The sequence below is a fragment of the Mustela nigripes genome, chromosome X (assembly GCF_022355385.1).
Source record: "Mustela nigripes isolate SB6536 chromosome X, MUSNIG.SB6536, whole genome shotgun sequence".
Lineage (NCBI taxonomy): Eukaryota > Metazoa > Chordata > Mammalia > Carnivora > Mustelidae > Mustela > Mustela nigripes.
Genome location: NC_081575.1, coordinates 57627262 through 57648519, shown reverse-complemented (window position 1 = coordinate 57648519; position 21258 = coordinate 57627262). Strand labels below are relative to the sequence as shown.

Below are 21258 nucleotides of genomic sequence, written 5' to 3'. Positions count from 1 at the left end.
TTCTGAGCAATCAGGATTCCCCACCCAAACAAGAGACAAAAGAAAAGAAAAAGAAAAAGAGAGAGAGAGAGACAGGAAATAAAGGGAAGATGAAAGAGAAGGTTCAGCCCAAATGGGCCCCAATGTACGATTTATGAAGTATATAAACAAAAACAGACAAACAAAAAGACTAATAAAAGTATATGACATGAGAAAAAAATATATGCAAATAAAGGAATAACCTCATCAAAAAGAACCCCAAGTATAAGATTTATATACTCTCAGGACAAATACAAAAACACAGAAACAGTGGTCGAATAAAAAGATGGGAGAGTGGTTATAAATTCTCAGTGTGGATGAGGAAGGTTGTTTTGATTCTTCGTGGATGTATCTTGATATCTTTGTTAAAGGACTCAACTTTCCTAAGATACAGGGAGATTAAAAATTGGTTTACCTATAGGGGTAGTATTGATTGGGGAAAGGGGATTACTTTGAAGTTTAACTCTATATGAATATTAGAAAATAAAAATAAAAAGGAATAAACTAAAGTAAACTAAAATTAAAAAAAAATAGAAATGTAAAAGAAAAACATAGGTGTATGTTTCAAAAAGTTCAGGTTAGAAGGTTATTATGGAATTTGATGTACTGGTCAGCTCAATGTGATGGTAAATAGGTTAAAAAATTATCTATATAAAAAAAATGAACCAGAATAGTGGGAACGAGTTGAAAATAAAAGTTGTCCTATGAAGTAGTGGTGGTTGTTCTCTTGCAGTCTTTTTGTTTTTTTTTTTCTTTCTTGGTTTGTTTGTTTTCTGGGGGAGGGGCCTGCCACTTGGGTTTTCAGTCAATGGTGTTCCCTGAGTTAAGTCCTCCCGCCCCCCTCAAGGGTGTGGGCTCTCAGGAAACTGGTTTTTTTCAGATTTTTGTTCTCTGGCGGTTTTTATGTTTGTTCACTTTTTTTTTTTTCCCCTCTCACCTTGACCGCTTTTGATCGTTTTTGTAGTTTTAGAGGAAAACAGCCTGCACCCTGACCTCCCTCTCAGAGAGAAGCCTCAGTCTGGCTGCAGAGCCCAGATGAGTTCCCCCTTTGCTGCTGGTAGAGCAGGTTCAGAGTCGTGGTCCCTGGGGACGCAGGATCTTTTGCTTGTACCCAAAACCACGGCAGCGGCAGCAGTCTGGGAGCTCCAAACCTCCAAAGAGATTCCAAGCAGCAATCGCACACTGAGATTTTTCCTCTGGCCTGGGCTGGGAGTTCCTGGTGTTTTCGGTTCTAAGAGTGCCCGGCTTGTGTGCACCTCTTTCAGGGGTGGCTATGGGTCACGCGCAAGTCTCAGGCACTGAAAATGGGGCACAGGTCCGAAAGCACCAGGCTGGGCTTTTGCGCACCTCTGTCAGGGGAGAGATTGAGACGCCGTCTTAGGCTCTGAAACAATGGCGTGGATCAAAGAGCGCCGGCTGGGCCTTTTTAACTCTCTCAGGGGAGTATAAGGGATGCAAGCACGTATCTCGGGCTTTGTAGCAGGGCTCACACGTTCTGCCATCCAGCGTGGCTCCCATCCCCTTACAGGAGCCAGAACCCATGCATTCTTGGGTACGCTGGTGGCTCAGGGACCAAGACCTGATTTCTCTGCCGCACTCTCTCTGGCTCAGTGCCAGGGGAGGGTGTCCTGGGACCAGGGACTTAAGCCCCTGTCCCTAGCTGCCCCGATTCCCACAATTTCCTCCTGTGATCCTTTGCTCTTTTTGAGTGCTTTCAACCAGACTTCACGTTAATGCTGGTCCCCAGACGCAAGGCACTCTTGTGTTGGGGTATTACTTTCCAATGGGTAGCCTCTGGTGGCTCCCTCCCCCTTTTTTTATCTTCCGATATCAGTCCACCGTTCCCACACAGCTTTACCTGCCCACTGGCGTCTTCTGCCCCTGTAGAAATCCAAACTTGTATAGTTCTGATCTCAGGCTGATTTCATGGGTGATCGGAGTTCTTTGGTAGATAATCAGCTCACTTTAGGGTACAGGTTGAAAAGGCGCCTCCTAATTCCCCACCATCCTGTCCCCCCTCCAGCTTTGTTCTTTTTATTCTCAAGATTACTTTAACTTTTTAGGATCTTTTAAAATTGTATACAAATTTTAAGATTGTTAGCTCTATTTCTGTGAAAATACCATTGGAATTTTTATAAAGATTGTGTTAAATCTGTAGATTGTTTTGGCTAACATGGACACAATATTAATTCTTCCAATCCATTAGCATAGAATATCTATTTATAATTTGTCTTTTTCAATTTCTTTCATCAGTGTCTTATAGTTTTCCAAGCCCATGTCTTTCAACTCCTTGGTTAAATTTATACCTGAATATTTTATTATTTTTGATGCAACTGTAAGTGGAATTGATTTCTTCATTTTTGTTTCTGCTAGTTCAATATTACTGTGTAGAAGCATAATAACTTTTTGTGTATGGATTTCATATTTTGCAACTTTATAGAATGCTTTTTATTAGTTCTAACAGATTTTGGTGAAGTTAGTGTTTTTAATGTATTATACCATGTTACCTGCAAGTAGATACAGTTTTACTTCTCCCTTTCCAAAATGAGGGACATTTTATTTGGATGAAATTTTAATTTAAATTAGCATACAGTGTTAAATAAATTCCAAATGTACAATATAATGTTTCTGCAATTCTATACATTACTCAGTGCTCCCCACAAGTGTACTGACCATCTGTCACCAATTATTATTACTATCCTATTGACTATATTTCCTATGGTGCACTTTTAAAGTTTGTACCTCTTAATCTCCCTTCTTATTATCTGATTTGAATGACTTTTATTTCCTATTCATACCTAAATGCTCTGGCTAGGTTAGGGTTAGTTTATCTCCTTACAAGTAATGAGTATGCTCAATTATTTTATTTCTTTTTAATTTAGCCTTTTAATATATCAGTTGCTAGGATTTACCAGTTTTGTCTTCATAGTACTCTCAAGATCATTTGCATTTCTATTTTAACAGTGTGCCGCTTTTCTTTTTCCTTTCTGATTTTATTTATTTGACGCATTTTTTTTTCTTGGTGGGTTTATTTAAAGGTTTATCAACTTTGTTTATCTTCTCAAAGCACTAGCTCTTAGCTTCACTGATTTTTTTCTATTTATCGTTTTAGTTTCTATTTCACTCATTTCTGCTTTGAGCATTGCTACTGCCTTCATTCTAGTAAATTTGGGCTTTAGTTGTTCTTTGTTTTATTTTGGTCCAATTAGGTTAATGTATGGCATATTATTAGTTCTGGAAATAGAATTTAATGATTCATCAGTTGCAAATAGCACTCAGTGCTCATTATATCAAGTGCCTCCTTAATGCCCATTACCCAATGACCCTGTCTTCCCACCCACCTCCCCTACAGCAACCTTCAGTTTGTTTCCTATAGTTAGGAGTCTCTTGTAGTTTACCTAACTGTCTGTTCTTATTTTATTTTATTCTCCCTTCCCTTCCCCTATGTTCAGCTGTTTTGTTTCCTAAATTCCACATATGAGTGAAATCGTATGGTATTTGTTTTTCTCTGGCTGACTTATTTCACTGAACATAATTTCCTCTAGTTCCATCTACAACACTGTAAATGACAAGACTTCAATTTTTGATGGCAGAGCAATATTCCACTATATACCACCTGTTCTTTATCCATTCATCTGCTGATGGATATCTGGGCTCTTTCTATATTTTGGCTACTGTGGACATTGCAGCTATAAATATTGGGGATGCATGTGCCCCTTCTAATCAGTATGTTTGTATCCTTTGTATAAATACATAGTGGTGCAATAGCTGCATTGTAAGGTAGTTTTATTTATTTTTAAGTTTTTGAAGAACATCCATACTATTTCCCAAAGTGGCTGCACAAGTTCATATTTCCACCAATAGTGTAATTTCTCTGCACCCTTGCCAACATCTGTCGTTTCCTGTACTGTTAAATTTAGCCATTTTGAGACACGTGAGGTGGTATCTCATTGTGGTTTTGATTTGTATTCCCCTGATGCCAAGTGATGTTGAGCATTTTTTCTTCTATTTGCCATTTGTATGTCTTCTTTGGAGAGCAATGTCTCTTCATGTCTTCTGTCCATTTCTTGACTAGTTTTTTTTTTTTTTTACTTTGGGGTGTGGAGTTTGATAAGTTCTTTATGGATTTTGGATACTAGCTCTTTATCTGATAAGTCATTTGCAAATATCTTCTCCCATTCTGTAGGTTGCCTTTGTTGTATTTGTTCTTTTTCCAATTTCTTCACATGTAGAATTTATTTCAGATTTTCTTTCTTTTCTTTTTTCCTCTTTATTTATTTATTTATTTATTTTTTGGATGGGGAGGAGGAAGTAACAGAGGAAGGAGAGAGAGAATCTTAATCAGGCTCCATGCCCAGTGTGGACCCCAGCGTGGGGCTCAATAACACAACCCTGAGATCATTACCTGAGACAAAATCAAGACTCAACCCTTAATCAACTGAGCTACTGAGGGATTAATCCCTCTTTTATTTTCTTTATTATTTTTATTTTTTGACTCATTGATTACTATGAACTTTTCCCTTAGACTTGTTTTTCTGCATTTCCTAAGTTTAGTCAAGTTTCATTTACATTTTAATTTGTCAAGTAACACTTTAATTTCTTTATTGATTTCTTCTTTGACACATTGGTTTTCTAGTAGCATGTTTTCAAATCTCCACATAATATAAATTTTCCACTTGTCTTCTTATAAATTGTTTATAATAGTGTAATGGCCAGAAAGATGGTTGAGGGGTGCCTGGGTGGCTCAGTGGGTTAAGCCTCTGCCTTCGGCTCAGGTCATGATCCCAGGGTCCTGGGATCAAGCCCCACATCGGGCTCTCTGCTCAGCAGGGAGCCTGCTTCCCTCTCTCTCTGCCTGCTGCTCTGCCTACTTGTGATCTCTGTCTGTCAAATAAATAAATAAAATTTTAAAAAAAAAGAAAGATGGTTGATATGATTTCAATCTTCTTAGTTTTTAAGACTTTTTTATGACTTAACATATGATTTATCCTAGAGTATTTTTCATGTGCAAATGAAAATGATATATATTTTGTGGCTTCTGTTTACAATGCATTGTATATATCTGTTATGTTAATTTGGTATAATGTGTTGTTTAAAACTGATGTTTCTTTATTGAATTTCTTATGATCAATTTTTTATATATATTTTTACTGATAGAAGTAATACAAATTTTTCCATAACAGTTAAAATAATACAAATATGTAAAAAATTAATACCCTATGCTCACTACTGTACTTCTAATTTCTTTATACATAATCCTCTTGAGGTAACCAGTGTTACCAACCTTGTGCTCATTTTTTTACACAATCTCCTTGTATATAAAAGTTCATATAAGCAGATAGAAAATTTGTTTTGACCAAACTAAAAACATAAATATGCAGTATTTTATAACTTACTCCTGTTCTTGACAATATCCTAGTTATCCCTATAATTCACTTGATATATACCTAAGCTATAGCTTTTAGTTCCAACTTATGTATGAAAGCAAACACAAAATTTTACATGCCAAGCTGCCATACATTCTGGATTTACTTACATCAATATTTAATATATTTTTTTGTCTTCCCACTCCAAATTTCTACCCTCATTCATTTCTACTTCTTTTCTTTTCTCCAGATAACATTTAGCAACATCCTAAAATGTATCATTCCTTAATTTTCACTAGCATTCACTTTATCATATCAAACCTTGAAATACACAGACACATACAAACATGGTGGGGAGGAAGTGGTGCAAAGAGCAGAAGAGTGATGTTTTGTTAGTTTCATTTTAAAAAGATAATACATACTTCTCTGGAAACAAGTTAGCAATAGATGTTAAAGCTCTTCCTCTGCCATTCTAATGGATGCATAATACATCACTGATACTTTAATTTTCGTTTCTTTGATTACTAGTGAATTTGAACATATTTGGGATGTACTTTGTCCACTTTAGTTTGATAATTTGAAGAGCATGCCTTTGCAGTCTCTACTTTTCTTGTGTTATTAATATTTTTCCAGTTTATAACATTCTTTATTACAGATGTTAAATTATACTGTTATAGATATTATAGATAATTATTATAGATACTAATCTTCACTTTTCTTCTGGGTTGTATTTTTGCTAACTCTCATATAGCTATTGCTTTTTTGTTGTTTGTTTTTTGCAATGCAAAAATTTATAAATCATTATATGGCCAAATATATTTATAATTCCTTTTATTTGTTCTTGGCTTCCTACATTGGTGAAGATAATCGTCTCCATAAGAAAGTTTCAACAGGGGTTAAAAAAAAAAAAAACTAAAATTAGTCCTGTGGTAAATAAAGTTTCATCAGGTCCCAAAATCTGAGCTATGTGAAAATCAAGGTTCAAGGGTCCTAAAATGTGTTAGCAAAGATTTCCTAATCTCCCTCAGAATAACTAAATGAGTTAAAAATAGAAAACGTCATTAATGTTGTATAACGTACTTGTTACTTTCTACAGTTTTGGAGTCAGACAGCTTTGATGTTAATTCTTATTCTATTCTTTAGTTGCAATAAAAACCTCTGCAGACCTTTCTTAATCCCTTGGAATATCATTTTCCTTAAATGTAAAAAGTGACATTAATAAGATGTTTCTTATAAGAAAATGAAGCATGTAAATTGTTTAGTAATATATCTAGGTTTGTATTGTACATATTCATAGAACTTTACTCATATGACATTTTTTCCAATAATGATATGTATGCATTTCTTCTTATTACCAAATAATGTATTATTTGTTTCATGGGCATAGGTCTGTGAATTATCAGTCTTACATATTTAACAACATTATCATTACACATACCCTATCCAATGCATCATCTAACCACCCTAACCTTCCAACCCTTCTCCCCTCCAGCAACCCTTAGTTTGTTTCCTGATATCAAGAGTCTCTTATGGTTTGTTTCCCTCCCTGGTCCTATCTTCTTACATTTTTCCCTCTCTTCCCCTACAACCCTGTGCCCCACCTCCCAAATTCCTCATATCACTGAGATTATATGATAAAAGTCTTTCTGTGATTGACCTACTTTGCTTAGCATAATACCCTCCATTTTCATCCATGTCGTTGGAAATGGCAAAATTTCATCGTGCTTTTTTTTTTTTATGGCTGCATAGTATCCACTTTAATATATATACAGCACTGCTTCTTTATCCATTCCACTGTTGATGGATAACTAAACTCTTTCCATAGTTTGGTTATTGTGGACATTGCTACTATAAGCATTTGGAAGCATATACCCCTATAAATCACTGTATTTGTATCTTTAGGGTAAATAATCAGTAGTACAATTGCTGGGTCACAGGGTAACTCTATTTCCAAATTTTGAGGAACCTCTAAACTTTTCTACACTGGCTGCACTAGCCTGTATTTCCACCAGCAGTGTAGGAGGGTTCCCCTTTCTCTGCATCCTCACCAACACCTGTCATCTCCTGACTGGTTAATTTCAGCCATTCTGACTGGCGTGAGGTGGTATCTTACTGGGGTTTTAACTTGTATTTCCCTGATGATGAGTGATGATGAGCACTCTGTCTGTTGGCCATTTAGATGTCTTCTTTGCAGAATGTCTATTCATGTCTTCCGCCCATTTCTTGATTGGATTACTTATTCTTTGGGTGTTGAGTTTGATAAGTTCTTTACAGATTTTGGGTACTAGCCATTTATCTGATATGTCGTTAGCAAATATCTTCTCCCATTCTGTCAGTTGTCTTTTGCTTTTGTTGACCGTTTCCCTTACTGTGCAAAAGATTTTAATCTTGATGAAGTCCTAATCGCTCATTATTGCCCCTCCTTCCCTTGCTTTTGGCGATGTTTCTAGGAAGACGTCACTGTGGCTGAGGTCGAAGAGGTTGCTGCCTGTATTCTCCTCCAGGATTTTGATGGATTCCTGTACCACATGGAGGTCTCTCATCCATTTTGAGTCTATTTTTGTGTGTGGTGTAAGGAAATGGTCCGGTTTTATGCTTCTGCATGTGGCTGTCCAATTTTCCCAACACCATTTGCTGAAGAGATTGTCTTTTTTCCATTGGACATGCTTTCCTGCTTTGTGAAAGATTGGTTGACCATAGAATTGAGGGTCCATTTCTGGAATCTCTAGATTCCACCCCCCCCACACAACATTCCTCTGGCTATTCAGGGTCTTTTCTGGTTCCATATAAATTTGAGGATTTTTTTTATTCCATTTCTTTGAAAAAAAAAAAGATGGTTATTTTGATATGGATTGCATTAAATGTGTAGATTGCTCTAAGTAACATAAATATTTTCACAATATTTGTTCTTCCAGTTCATGAGCATGGAACTTTTTTTTTTCCATTTCTTTGTGTCTTCCTCAATTTCTTTCATGAGTACTCTATAGTTTTCTGAGTACTGGTTCTTTGCCTCTTGGTTAGATTTATTCCTGGGTATCTTATGGTTTTGGGTGCAATTGTAAATGGGATCGACTCCTTAATTTCTCTTTCTTCTGTCTTGTTGTTGGTGTACAGAAATGCAACTGATTTCTGTGTATTCATTTTTGTATCCTGACACTTTACTGAATTCCTGTATGAGTTCTAGCAGTTTTGGAGTAGAGTCTTCAGGGTTTTCCACATAAAGTATCATACCATCTGCAGAGTGAGAGTTTGACTTCTTCTTTGCCAATTTGGATGCTTTTCATTTCTTTTTGCTCTCTGATTGCTGAGGCTAGGACTTCTCATACTATGTTGAATAGCAGTGGTGATAGTGGACATCCCTGACATGGTCCTGACCTTAGGGCAAAAGCTCTCAGTTTTTCCCTATTGATAATGATATTTGCTGTGGGTTTTTCATAGATGGCTTTGATGATATTGAGGTATGAACCCTCTGTGCCTACACTCTGAAGAGTTTTGATCAAGAGAGGATGCTGTACTTTGTCAAATGCTTTTTCAGCATCTATTGAGAGTACCGTATGGTACTTTAATGTATTGTATCACATTGATTGATTGGCAGATGTTAAACCAACCTTGCAGCCAGGAAATAAATCCCACATGGTTGTGGTGAATAATCCTTTTAATGTACTGTTGGATCCTATTGACTAGTGTTTTGGTGAGAATTTTTGCATCCGTGTACATCAAGGATTTTGGTCTGTAATTCTCCTTCTTGATGGGGTCTTTGTCTGGTTTGGGGATCAAGGTAATGCTGGCCTTGTAAAACGAGTTTGGAAGTTTTCCTTCCATTTATATTTTTTGGAACAGTTTCAGGAGAATAAGTATAAAGTCTTCTTTAACTGTTTGGTAGAATATCCCTGGGAAGCCATCTGGCCCTGGGCTCTTGTTTGTTGGAAGTTTTTGATGACTGTTTCAATCTCCTCCCTGGTTATGGGTCTGTTCAGGTTTTCTATTTCTTCCTGGTTCAGTTTTGGTAGTTTGTATGTCTCTAAGAATGTATCCATTTCTTCCAGATTGTCAAATTTGCTGGTGTATAGTGGCTCATAATATGTTCGTAGAATTGTTTGTATTTCTTTGGTGCTGGTTGTGATCTCTTCTCTTTCATTCATGAGTTTATTAATTTGGGTCCTTTCTCTTTTTCTTTTTGGTAAGTCTAGCCAGGGGGTTATCAATCTTATTAATTCTTTCAAAGAACCAGCTCCTAGTTTTGTTGATCTCTTCTGCTGTTCTTTTGGTTTCTATTTCATTGATTTCTACTCTGATCTTTATTATTTCTCTTCTCCTGCTGGGTTTAGGCTTGATTTGCTGTTCTTTCTCCAGCTCCTTTAGGTGTAGGGTTACCTTTCTTGTTTCTTGAGAAAGGCTTGTATCACTACATACTTTCCTCTCAGGACTGCCTTTGCTGCATCCCAATGATTTTGAACAAGTTGTGTTTTCATTTTCATTTGTTTCCATGATTTTTTTTCAACCCTTCTTTAATTTCCTGATTGACCCATTCATTCCTTAGTAGGATGCTCCTTAGCCTCCATGTATTTGGTTATTTCCAAATTTCCTCTTGTGATTGAGTTCTAGTTTCAAAGCATTGTGGTCTGAAAATATGCAGGGAATGACCCCAATCTTTTGGTACTGGTTGAGACCTGATTTGTGACCCAGGATGTGATCTATTTTGGAAAATTTTCCACCCGCACTAGAGAAGAATGTGCATTCTGCTGCTGTGGGATGGAATGTTCGGAATGTCTGTGACGTCCATCTGGGCCAGTATGTCATTTAAAGCCTTTATTTCCTTGTTGATCTTTTGCTTATATGTTCTGTCCATTTCAGTGAGGGGGTGTTAATGTTCCCTACTATTACTGTATTATGAATGTGTTTCCTTGATTTTTGTTATTAATTGGTTTATATAATTGGCTGCTCCCATGTTAAGGGCATAGATATTTAAAATTCTTAGATCTTGTTGGACAGACCCTTTATGATATAGTGTTCTTCTTCATCTCTTATAGCCTTGGCTTAAAATCTAATTTTATGATATAAGGATTCTGATATAAGGATTGCCATCCCAGCTTTCTCTTGATTTCCATTAGCACGGTAAATTATTTTCCACCCCCTCACTTAAATCTGGATGTGTCTTTGGGTTTAAAACGACTTTCTTGCAGACCACATATCAATGGGTCTTGTTTTTTTTTTTTTAATCCATTCTGATATTGTCTTTTTTTTTGTAATTTTATTTTATTTTTTTTCAGTGTTCCAAGATTCATTGTTTATGTACGACACCCAATTCTCCATGAAATATGTGCCCTCCTTAATACCCACTACCAGGTTCACCAATCCCCCACTCCATCCCCTCCAAATCCCTTATTTTGTTTCTCAGAGTCCACAGTCTCTCAAGGCTCGTCTTTCCCTCTGATTTCCCCCGATTCACCTCTCTCCAAATCCCAATGGCCACAGTCGCCATGTTGTGCAAAGAGCCAAGATGCTCTTCAACAGATGAATGAATAAAGAAGATATGGTCCATATATACAATGGAATATTATGCCTCCATCAGAAAGGGGGAACACCCAACTTTTGTATCAACATGGTTGGGACTGGAGGAGATTATGGTCATTGAAATAAGTTGAGCAGAGAGAGTCAATTATCATATGATTTCACCCTCTGTCTTTTGTTTGAGGCATTTAGCCCATTTGCATTCAGGGTAACTATTGAAAGATATGAATTTAGTGCCATTGTATTGTCTGTAAGTTGGCAGTTACTGTATACTGTCTCCGTTCCTTTCTGGTCTGCTACCTTTAGACTCTCATTTTGCTTCAAGGACTGCTTTCAATATTTCCTGTAGGACTGGTTTTGTGTTTGCAAATTCTTCTAGTTTTTGTTTGTCCTGGAAGCTTTTTATCTCTCCTTCTCTTTTCAATAAGAGCCTAGCTAGGATCGTATTCTAGGCTGTATATTTTTCTTGTTTAGTGCTATGAATATATCATGCCAGTATTCTTCTGGCCTGCTAGGTCTCTATGGATAGGTCTGATACCAATCTAATACTTCAACTGTTGTAGGTTACAGAGTTCTTGTCCTGAGCTGCTTCAGGATTTTCTCATTCTTTTTGAGACTTGTACATTTTACTATTAGAGGTTGGTTGTTAACCTATTTTTATTTATTTTGATGGGGGTTCTTTGTGCCTCCTGGATTTTGATGCTTGTTCCCTTTGCCAAATTAGTGAAATTCTCTGCTATAATTTGCTCCAATAGGCTTATAATTTTGCCTTATATTTTGCCTCTGTCCCTCTCTCTCTTCTACTTCTGCAACCTAATTATTCTAATATTCTTTAATCCTATGGTATCACTCATCTCTTGAAATCTTCCCTCATGGTGCAGTAGTTGTTATCTCCCTTTTTCTCAGCTTCTTTATTCTCTGTCATTTGATCTTATATATCACTAATTCTCTCTTCTGCTTCATTTATCCTAGGAGTTAGAGCCTCTGTTTTTTATTGCACCTCACTAATAATTTTTTTTTCAACTTGGTTAGATTTTTGTTCTTTTATTTCTCCAGAAAGGGATTTTATTTCTCCATAATGGGATTCTCTAGTACCTTCTATGCTTTTTTCAAGCCCAGATAGCATCTTTATAATCATCATTCTGAACTCTAGTTCTGACATCATACTAGTATCCATATTGATTAGTTCTCTAGCCATCAGTACTGCCTCTTGTTCTTTTTTTTTTGGGTGGGGGGGATGAGTTTTTCTACCTTGTCATTTTAGCTAGAGAAGAATAGAAGAATGAGAGAACATAATGCAAAAATTAACAATGACCCCAGAAAAATATACACTTACCAAACCAGTAGAGACTCACACCCTTGATTTTGGGTATATTTTGGCCTGTTAGAAGAAACTGCTTCCCAAAATTTTAAGGAAAGGAATAAAGGAATATATATATATATATATTACACACACACACACAATGAAGAGATGGAATATGACTGTAAAGGTGAAAATTTAAAATATTCTAAAAATGGAATTGGTAAGATAAGAAGTTGGTTGATAATAGAAAAAAAAAGCATAAAAAGTGATCAGACTGGAAACTAGAACAAAGACATGTGCTAGATTTAGGATATATTTTGATCTGTTAGAAGAAACTCTACCCCAAAATTTTAAATAAAGAATTTATATGTATACAAAAAATAAGGTTAACTACAATGAAGGGTTTGAATACGATTTTTTAATGAATTGATAAAAGAGCTAAAGTAGGTTATAATAAGAAAGAGGAAAAATTTTAAAAATAGAACAAAAGAAAAATAAAAAATTATTTTTTAAAAAATTAACTTTAAAGGACTAAATAATCATGAGGGAAAAGCCATGAATTTTATGTGCTGTATTCCCCTAGCACTGTTGTTTTGCATTTCTCATTGAGGTGAGCTTGATCTTGGCTGGATGTTCTTGCTGATCCTCTAGGGAAGGGGCCTCTTGCAGTGATTTTCAAATGTCATTGCCCAAGGCAGAAATGCACTTCCCTTCACAGGGGTCAGGCTATGTAGTCTGCTTGGGTTGCTCTCAGTAGCTTTTGTTCCCTGAGAGCTTTCCATACAGCTTTGGAGGATGAGGATTAAGATGGTTCCCTCCAATCTCCAGGCCCAGAGGAGCCAACTGCTCAGGGGTCCTCCTCTTCAGTGAGCCCTCAGAGAAAAGTCATCAATCATGCCTGACTCCCTGGCCTTGGGCCACACTCTGAGCTCACCCAGCCTGTGACTGAGCATTTCTGTCTCTGGAACACAGCCCTGTTTGGTGTCTCCAAACCCAGCATATTCCTGCATGGTGCTTCTGCATTACTCCTCCCAGTGGAGGAAGGGATGTGTCCCTGGATCTGCTACTTGTGGTGTGCCTGCTCTAAGAATAGTGGCCCAAGTTTTTCTTGGGTCATGGTTTATGGCAATCCCAATCTTAGAGGTCCTTACTCATCTCCATCTTTGCAGCTGGCTTCCCCATTCCGATACCTGGGAGCTCTACCACATTCTGGCACCCCCTTTCTGTGACCCCATATGTCCTGAGAACACACTGACCCAAAGAGAATTCCACCCCAACCCCCGCATCCCCCCCCTCCCCGTTTAGCCACTGGAGTGACATCCCTCAGTGGAGCAGACTTCTAAAATTTCTGATTTTGTGCTCCACTGCTCTCTCACTTGTTGGTAGCTGGCCCTTCACCCATGATCTATCTTCCCATATATCACCTTGGATTCACTTCTCCTGACCTCCTACCTACCAGAAAGTAGTTGCTTTTCTGTTCCTAGGATTACTATTCTTTTCTTTGATCTCCTGTTGAGTTTGTAGGTATTCCGAATGGTTTGATAAGTATCGGAGTTCCTGGGATCCAGTGAAATTTAGGTCTCCCATTCCTCTGCCATCTTGCTCCTCTCCATATTTTTTATTTCTTTTGGGCAACAGGAGCACAAGGTAAACCAATTCAGTACAAAATATGTTAAGTATCACCCTGTTATCAATAGAAAGAGTCAATTGATAGCTTATTTTATTTTCCAGCAGATATTTTCATTTACAAAGCACCCAGAAGTTACATGGTATTATACACAATACTACACATTTGATTAAATTGCTTGTATTGTTCATTACTACAGTTAATTAGGAGTCAAATGAAGTCAAATCAAATAACCAGAAAAAAAAAGAAAGAAGCTAAAAAATTATTCATTGTTTCTATTCAATGAAAGATGCTGTTTATAAAACTGGAATCCACCTCAAAGTATTTAGTCTATACAAAATTATCTAATTCACAAAATGAAGTTAAATACATAGGAACTATAGAACTGTGGGGACTCTAGAATTTTTCCTTCTAAAACACATGTTTCCATGATACAGTAAAACAAGTAAATGCTGTTCCTATTCTGGGCCTGTTTCTTCATCTCCAAAACGAGGAATTGAGCTAAATGAGCTATAGATTTAAATTAGAATGAATAGCACAGAGGAAAGTGTTTTGTGTTTTCTAATGGAGCCTAAGAGAATTAGGACATATGTCTGCCCATAGTTGGGATGGAAGAGGAGTAGAATACCCCTAAAGAGGTAGCAGAGGTGGCTCAACTACTAGAATACAAGACATAATAATGGCATCAAATGAAAATCATTATCTTGTGAAATCTTTCTTAGGAAAGAATAATGTAAATCTTAAGCACACTGTGATTTTTAGAGTGTAAAAAACAATTTTAGTTGTAGTTACAATATATACCTTTGGGTGACCTGGGTAGCACAGTTGGTTAAGTATCTGACTCTTGATTTTGGCTCAGGTTATGATTTAGGATAGCGAGATCAAGCCCTGCGTCTGGCTCTATGTTTAGGGTGCAGTCTGTCTGAGATTCTCTCCCCCTCTCCCTCAGCACATGCTATCTCTCCCTCTAAAATAAATATACAAATCTTAAAAATATATAGGTATACTTACGATATAAGAAGGCATTTTTCTTCTGTCACTATCATTACTGGTTTAATCTATCTTCAAAAGCCACAGTTTCTATAATTTAAAGAACTATCACCATATTTGAAGATAAGATCCATGTACCAGTAAAATTGTCTGACAAACATAGGCACATATGTGAGTCTGCATTTAGTTTGGTGGCTATCTCCATATCTTTAAATAATACATTTATATGGTTACTTCACAATTTTACACATTTCCTAATGGCATTCTTCCATAATGGGTGAATATTTTTTTTGTATGCAGCATCACCTCTCTTCCTCTTTTCCTAATATAGTTCTATCCTTGTTTTTAGTTCCTCTATTAATAATCTTTGTAACTTTAAACACTATTTACAGTTTTTCTACTCTAATTGCAATTAACTGCTCTAATTACTCTTCAGTTCTCTTTTCCTATCCTTTTTCTCTAGTTCTTTTGTATTTTTCATTGAACTATGATTGAAATACAATATATATTAGTTTCAAATTTACCTCATAGTTATTTTGTCATTGTATACATTAGAAAATGTATAATTTTATACATTATGATATGATCACCACTATAAGTCTTCTGTCCATCTATTACCATACAAAATTATTAAAATGTTATTGACTATATTCCTTATGCTGCACATTACATCCCCATGACTTAATCATTTTAAAACTGAATGTGGGTAGGTCCATTTTACCTATGGCATCCACCCCTCAACCCCCTCCCTTCTGGTAACTATCAGTTTGTTCTCTACCTATGAGCCCACTTCTATCTTGTTTTATTGACTGGTTTTATTATTATTATTATTATTATTATTATTATTATTATTATTTTTGGATTCCATGTATAAGTAGAAATCTTATGTCAATAAGCAGCACTTACTTTTGGGAGACCATATTCCCAAATTCACCATTGTTACTTTACCACCTCCCTGATTCCTAGAATTCTAAAAAAAAAATAACAAAACATTTGTTATATAAAATTCAATAAACATTCTGTCAAGAATAAAAAAAAAGATCAGTTCCATAGAAATGATATCACAGAAAAAAACATGTGACAAAAGTACCTGCTACTCTACCTCTGATTCTACAAAGTTTGCCAGACAGATCACCCCACCACTGGAGATGACCCATCCCATGGCCAAAGCGAAAGCATTGATATAAATTGCCAACACTCTTCCTTGGTCACATTTTCCCATTAGGTAGCATCAACATGGCCACAAAGATAGGAGCTCCCAGAGCTCCCAGTGACAAAGGACTCTCTTACCATCATACCTTCCATGAGCGCTGAGTACACTTGCCTTTCTTCTAGGGGGCCCCAGCCCACATTTGATGATTCCTACCATCAGGTCTTCTCAGTTTGAGAAACAAACACATCTCTTTAAAGAGGCTGGTTACCTTTTGGACCACCAGAGGCTCATTCAGCTTAATACTATGGAAATAAGCTGATAAGTGAAAGGACTCAGCTACAGCTTAGCTATCAGCTGCTGAACCCAAGCAGCAGGAGAAAATACAGTCATGAATAAGGATCAGATTGTCAGTCATTTTATTGGCAATGTAGGACCTAGTAGCTGTTCTGGAGTGGGCTCCCAGAACCACACCCCCATAAAGTTGTTTGGCTATGAGAACCCTGTGGTCACTGTGGAGACTTCCTGGCTTTCCCAGTGTGGGAAACTGGCTGGTGTGGCCTGCTCCTCAAGTACCTACTAAAATGGTTGCCATCTTCCTCCTCTGGTACTACCACTGATCATATACTTTTTGATACTTTGTTGTTGTTGTTGTTTTAATGTGGGTGTATCATGTTGATTGATTTGCATATGATGAATGATCATTGCATCTCTGGAATGAATCTCACGTGATCATGTATTATTTTTTTAATGTTTAATTCTATTTGCTCATATGTTGTTGAAGATTTTTGCATCTATATTCATCAAAGATCCTGGCCATATATATATTTTTGTAGTTTCTCTGGATTTGGTATCAGGGTAGTATCTGCTTCTTAAAGTAAGTTTGACATTGTTCTTTTCTATTCCATTTTTTGGGTTTCTTTTTTGCTTGATTTGTTTTGTTTTGTTTTAAGAGTTTTTAAAATTTATTTATTTGACAGAGATAGAGAAAGAGAGAATGAGAGAAAGAGGATGAGAAGGGGAAGGGTCAGGGAGAAGCAGACTCCCCACTGAGCAGAGATCCCAATGTGGAGCTCAATTCCAGGACTCCAGGATCATGATCTGAGCCAAAGACAGTCACTTAACCAACTGAACCACCCATTGATAGAATTAACCATAGAATTAATCATGACCTGTACTACTGTTTCTTGGGATTTTTTTTTAATTATTGATTCAATTTCATTCCTAATCATTGGTCTACTCAGATTTTCTATTTTCTCATGATTCAGTCTCAGGAGATTCCATATTTCTAGAAATTTCACTATTTCTTCTAGGCTGTCTAATTTCTTGGCATATAATGATTCAAAGTATTTTCTTATTTTCTTTTTCTAATTCTGTGTTAGCTGTTGTAATTTCTCCTCTTTTATACTGATTTTTTTTTTTTTTAATTTGGGGCCTCTCACTTTTTTCTTAATGAGTCTAACTAAAATTTTGTGTTTTGTTCTCTTTTTTTTTCCAAGAAAACCCCTCCTAATTCCATTGAGCTTTTCTATGTATTTTTAGTCTCTATTTTATTTATTTTTTCTCTGATATTTATTATTTTCTTCCTTCTATTAAATTTGGTGTTTGTTTTTTCTGTTTTTTTCTAGTTCCTTCAAATGTAAGTTAATCTTTTTTATTTGAGATTTTTCTTGATTTTTGGGTTAAGCTTGTATTGTTATGAATTTTTTTAAAATATTTTATTTATTTATTTGTCAGAGAGAGAGCGAGCAAGAGCGAGCACAGGCAGACAGAGTGGAAGGCAGAGTCAGAGGGAGAAGCAGGCTCCCTGCGGAGCAAGGAGCCCGATGTGGGACTCGATCCCAGGATGCTGGGATCATGACCTGAGCTGAAGGCAGCTGCTTAACCAACTGAGCCACCCAGGCGTCCCTGTTATGAACTTTTCTCTTTAAACTGCTATATCCCAAAGAATTTGAAATTTTGTATTGTTTTTTGTGACTCAGGTTATTTTCTTTATTTTCTCTTTAAGTTTTTCACTGACCCATTGTTTTTTTTTTTTTTTTAATTACAAGTTGTTAAGTCTCCATGTATTTTTGGTTTTTGTCCAGTTTTCTTCTTGTAATTAATTTTTAGTTTTAAACCATTGTTGTTGGTAAAGATGCTTGATTTGATTCCAATTTTCTAAAATTTATTGAGATTTTTTTAATTTTATTGAGTTATATTAGTCACCATACCATACATCATTAGTTTTTGATGTAGTGTTCCAACATTGTTTATATATAACACCCAGTGCTCTATGCAATATGTTTGGTCCTTATTACCCACCACCAGGTTCACCCATCCACCAACAACCCTCCACTCTATAACCCTCCTTTTCTAAGAGTCCTTGTGACCTAAAATATGATTGATACCAGAGAATATTTCATGTGCACTTGAAAATAATGTGTATCCTTCTGGTTTGCATGAAATATTCTGTATATAATAAGCCTATCTACTTTAATGTATTGTTCAAGGCTATTTTATTTTTTAATTGAATTTTTATCTGGTTGATCTATCCATTGATGAAAGTAGGATATTAAATTCCTTTACTATTATTGTATTGCTATATATTTCTTTATTTCTCTTAATATTTGCTTAAATATTCAGATACTCTTATGTTGGGTTCAAAGATGTTTACAAATGTTATATCTTCATTTTGGATTGATCCCTTTGTCATTATGTAAAGCTTTTCTTTGTCTTTTGTTAGTTTAGGTTTTAACTTATTTTGGTCTGACATAAGTATTATTACCCCAGTTTTCTTTGCATTTATATTTTCATGGTATATCATTTTATTCAATCCTTCATTTTAGTTTTATATTTAGGTTGGAGGTGAGTGCTTTATAAGCAGCATATAGAATATTTTTTATATATTTTTATATTTTTATCCACCCAGCACACCCAATGTCATTTGATTAGAGAATTTAGTCTATTTATATCTAAGGAATTATTAGTTGGTAATACTGTCATTTTGTTCACTGTTTTCTAGCTGTTTTTGTAGTTCCTTTCTCTGTTCCTTTCTTCTCCTCTTTCTCTCTTGTGGTTTGATTTTTTGTTGTTGTTGTTCTTTAGTATTATGTTAAGATTACTTTTTCATTGCCTTTTGTGTACTTAGTATAATGGTTTTTGTTGTTGTTGTTGTTTCTGCTTTGTTACTGTGGGATTCACATAAAATATCTTGAGTATACTACAGTCTCTTTTAAATTGATATAAATTGGGGGCTCCTGGGTGGCTCAGGGGGTTAAGCCTCTGCCTTCAGCTCAGGTCATGATCTCAGGGTCCTGGGATCAAGCCCTGCATTGGGATCTCTGCTCAGTGGGGAGCCTGCTTCCCCCTCCTCTCTCTACCTGCTTCTCTGCCTACTTGTTATCCCTGTCTGTCAAATAAATAAATAAAATCTTTAAAATATAAAAATAAATAAATTGATATAAATTCTGTATACATTCTAAAGCCTTATATTATTACTCATTCCACCCAAAAACATTTTTAGAGACACATTTTACATCATTTTATGCATCCCTTAGCTAGTTATTGTATTTTTAATTAATTTTACTACTTTTGCCTTTTACCCATCATGTTTACTTTATAAATGGTTAATCCACTACTTATTTTTTTTATTTATGCTTTCTGGTAAGATTTTTATTTTTTTATGTTTTCTTAGTATTTGTTAGGTCTGTCATTTTTAGCTCAGAGAAGTTTCTTTAGCATTTATTTTAAGGCTAATTTAATAGTGATAAACTCCCTTAGTATTTGCTTATCTGGAAAAGAATATGTAAATCCTTTAATTTTGAATAGTAACCCTCCTACATAGGTAATTCTTGGTTTGTGGTTTCCTCTATCAGCACTTTGAATATGTCACACTACTTCTTTCTGGCCTATAACGTTTCTACTGAAAATTCTGATAATCTTATGGGGTTTCCTTTGTAGGTAATAAGTTGCTTTCCTCTTACTTTAAAAATTATCTCTCTATCAATAACTTTTATCATTTTAAATATATGCCTGTGCTTCTCTTTGGTTTCATCTTATTGGGGCTTCCTGGACCTATAGGTGTGTTTTCTTGGCCTTGATTATAGACGTTTCTAGCCATTATTTCTTGTTATATTTCTATTGCTCTTTCTCTTCTCCTAGTCCATTTGCTGTGGTCTCAGAGGTCCCTTATGGTATCATCACTTATTTTATTTATTTTTTCTTCCATACTCTATGTGTTTTCCATTGCTTTGTCTTCTAGTTCAATAATTCATACTTCTATTTTATCCACTGTGCTGTTAAAATTCTCTAGTGTATTTTTCAGTACAGTTATCATTTGTTTGGTACTTTTAAAAAAAATATTTTCTATTACATTGTTGAAGTTCTCACTGTGTTCATCCAGTCTTCTCCCAAGATCAGTGAGCATTTTCATGATCATTACTTTAAATGATCTATCAGTTAGGATGTTATTTCCATTTCATTAGAATTTTATTTGGGGTATTTCCCTTATGCCTTGGTTCAGAACATATTCCTCTGTCTCATCATTTTGGTTCTCTGTGTTTGTTTTGTATTAAGCAAAATGGCTACCTCGCTCAGTATTGAAGAAGTCTTGTGTAGAAGCTATTCTTTATAGTTCAGAAGTATAATCTCCCTTGGCCACCAGAGCCAGGTACTCTATGCAAGTGCCTCTTTTTTTTTTTTTTTTTATAAACATATAATATATTTTTATCCCCAAGGGTACAGGTCTGTGAATTGCCAGGTTTACACACTTCACAGCACTCACCAAAGCACACACCCTCCCCAAAGTCCATATCCCCCACCCCCCTCTTCAACCCCCCCCCCCCCCGGCACCCCCCAGTTTGTTTTGTGAGATTAAGAGTCACTTGTGGTTTGGCTTCCTCCCAATCCCATCTTGTTTCATTGATTCTTCTCCTACCCACTTAAGCCCCCATGTTGCATCACCACTTCAACATATCAGGGAGATCATATGATAGTTGTCTTTCTCTGCTTGACTTATTTCGCTAAGCATGATACACTCTAGCTCCATCCACGTTGTCGCAAATGGCAAGATTTCATTTCTTTTGATGGCTGCATAGTATTCCATTGTGTATATATACCACATCTTCTTGATCCATTCATCTGTTGATGGACAACTAGGTTCTTTCCATAGCTTGGCTATTGTGGATGTTGCTGCTATAAACATTCGGGTGCAAGTGCCCCTTCGGATCACTACGTTTGTATCTTTAGGGTAAATACCCAGTAGTGCAATTGCTGGGTCATAGGGCAGTTCTATTCTCAACATTTTGAGGAA

The 21258-nt window shown here is 36.0% G+C and overlaps 1 pseudogene; it reads right to left on the bottom strand.

The window, feature by feature from the left end:
• LOC132007079 (proteasome subunit beta type-6-like) overlaps positions 1 to 21258 on the bottom strand; it is a 118814-nt pseudogene that overhangs the window by 9708 nt on the left and 87848 nt on the right.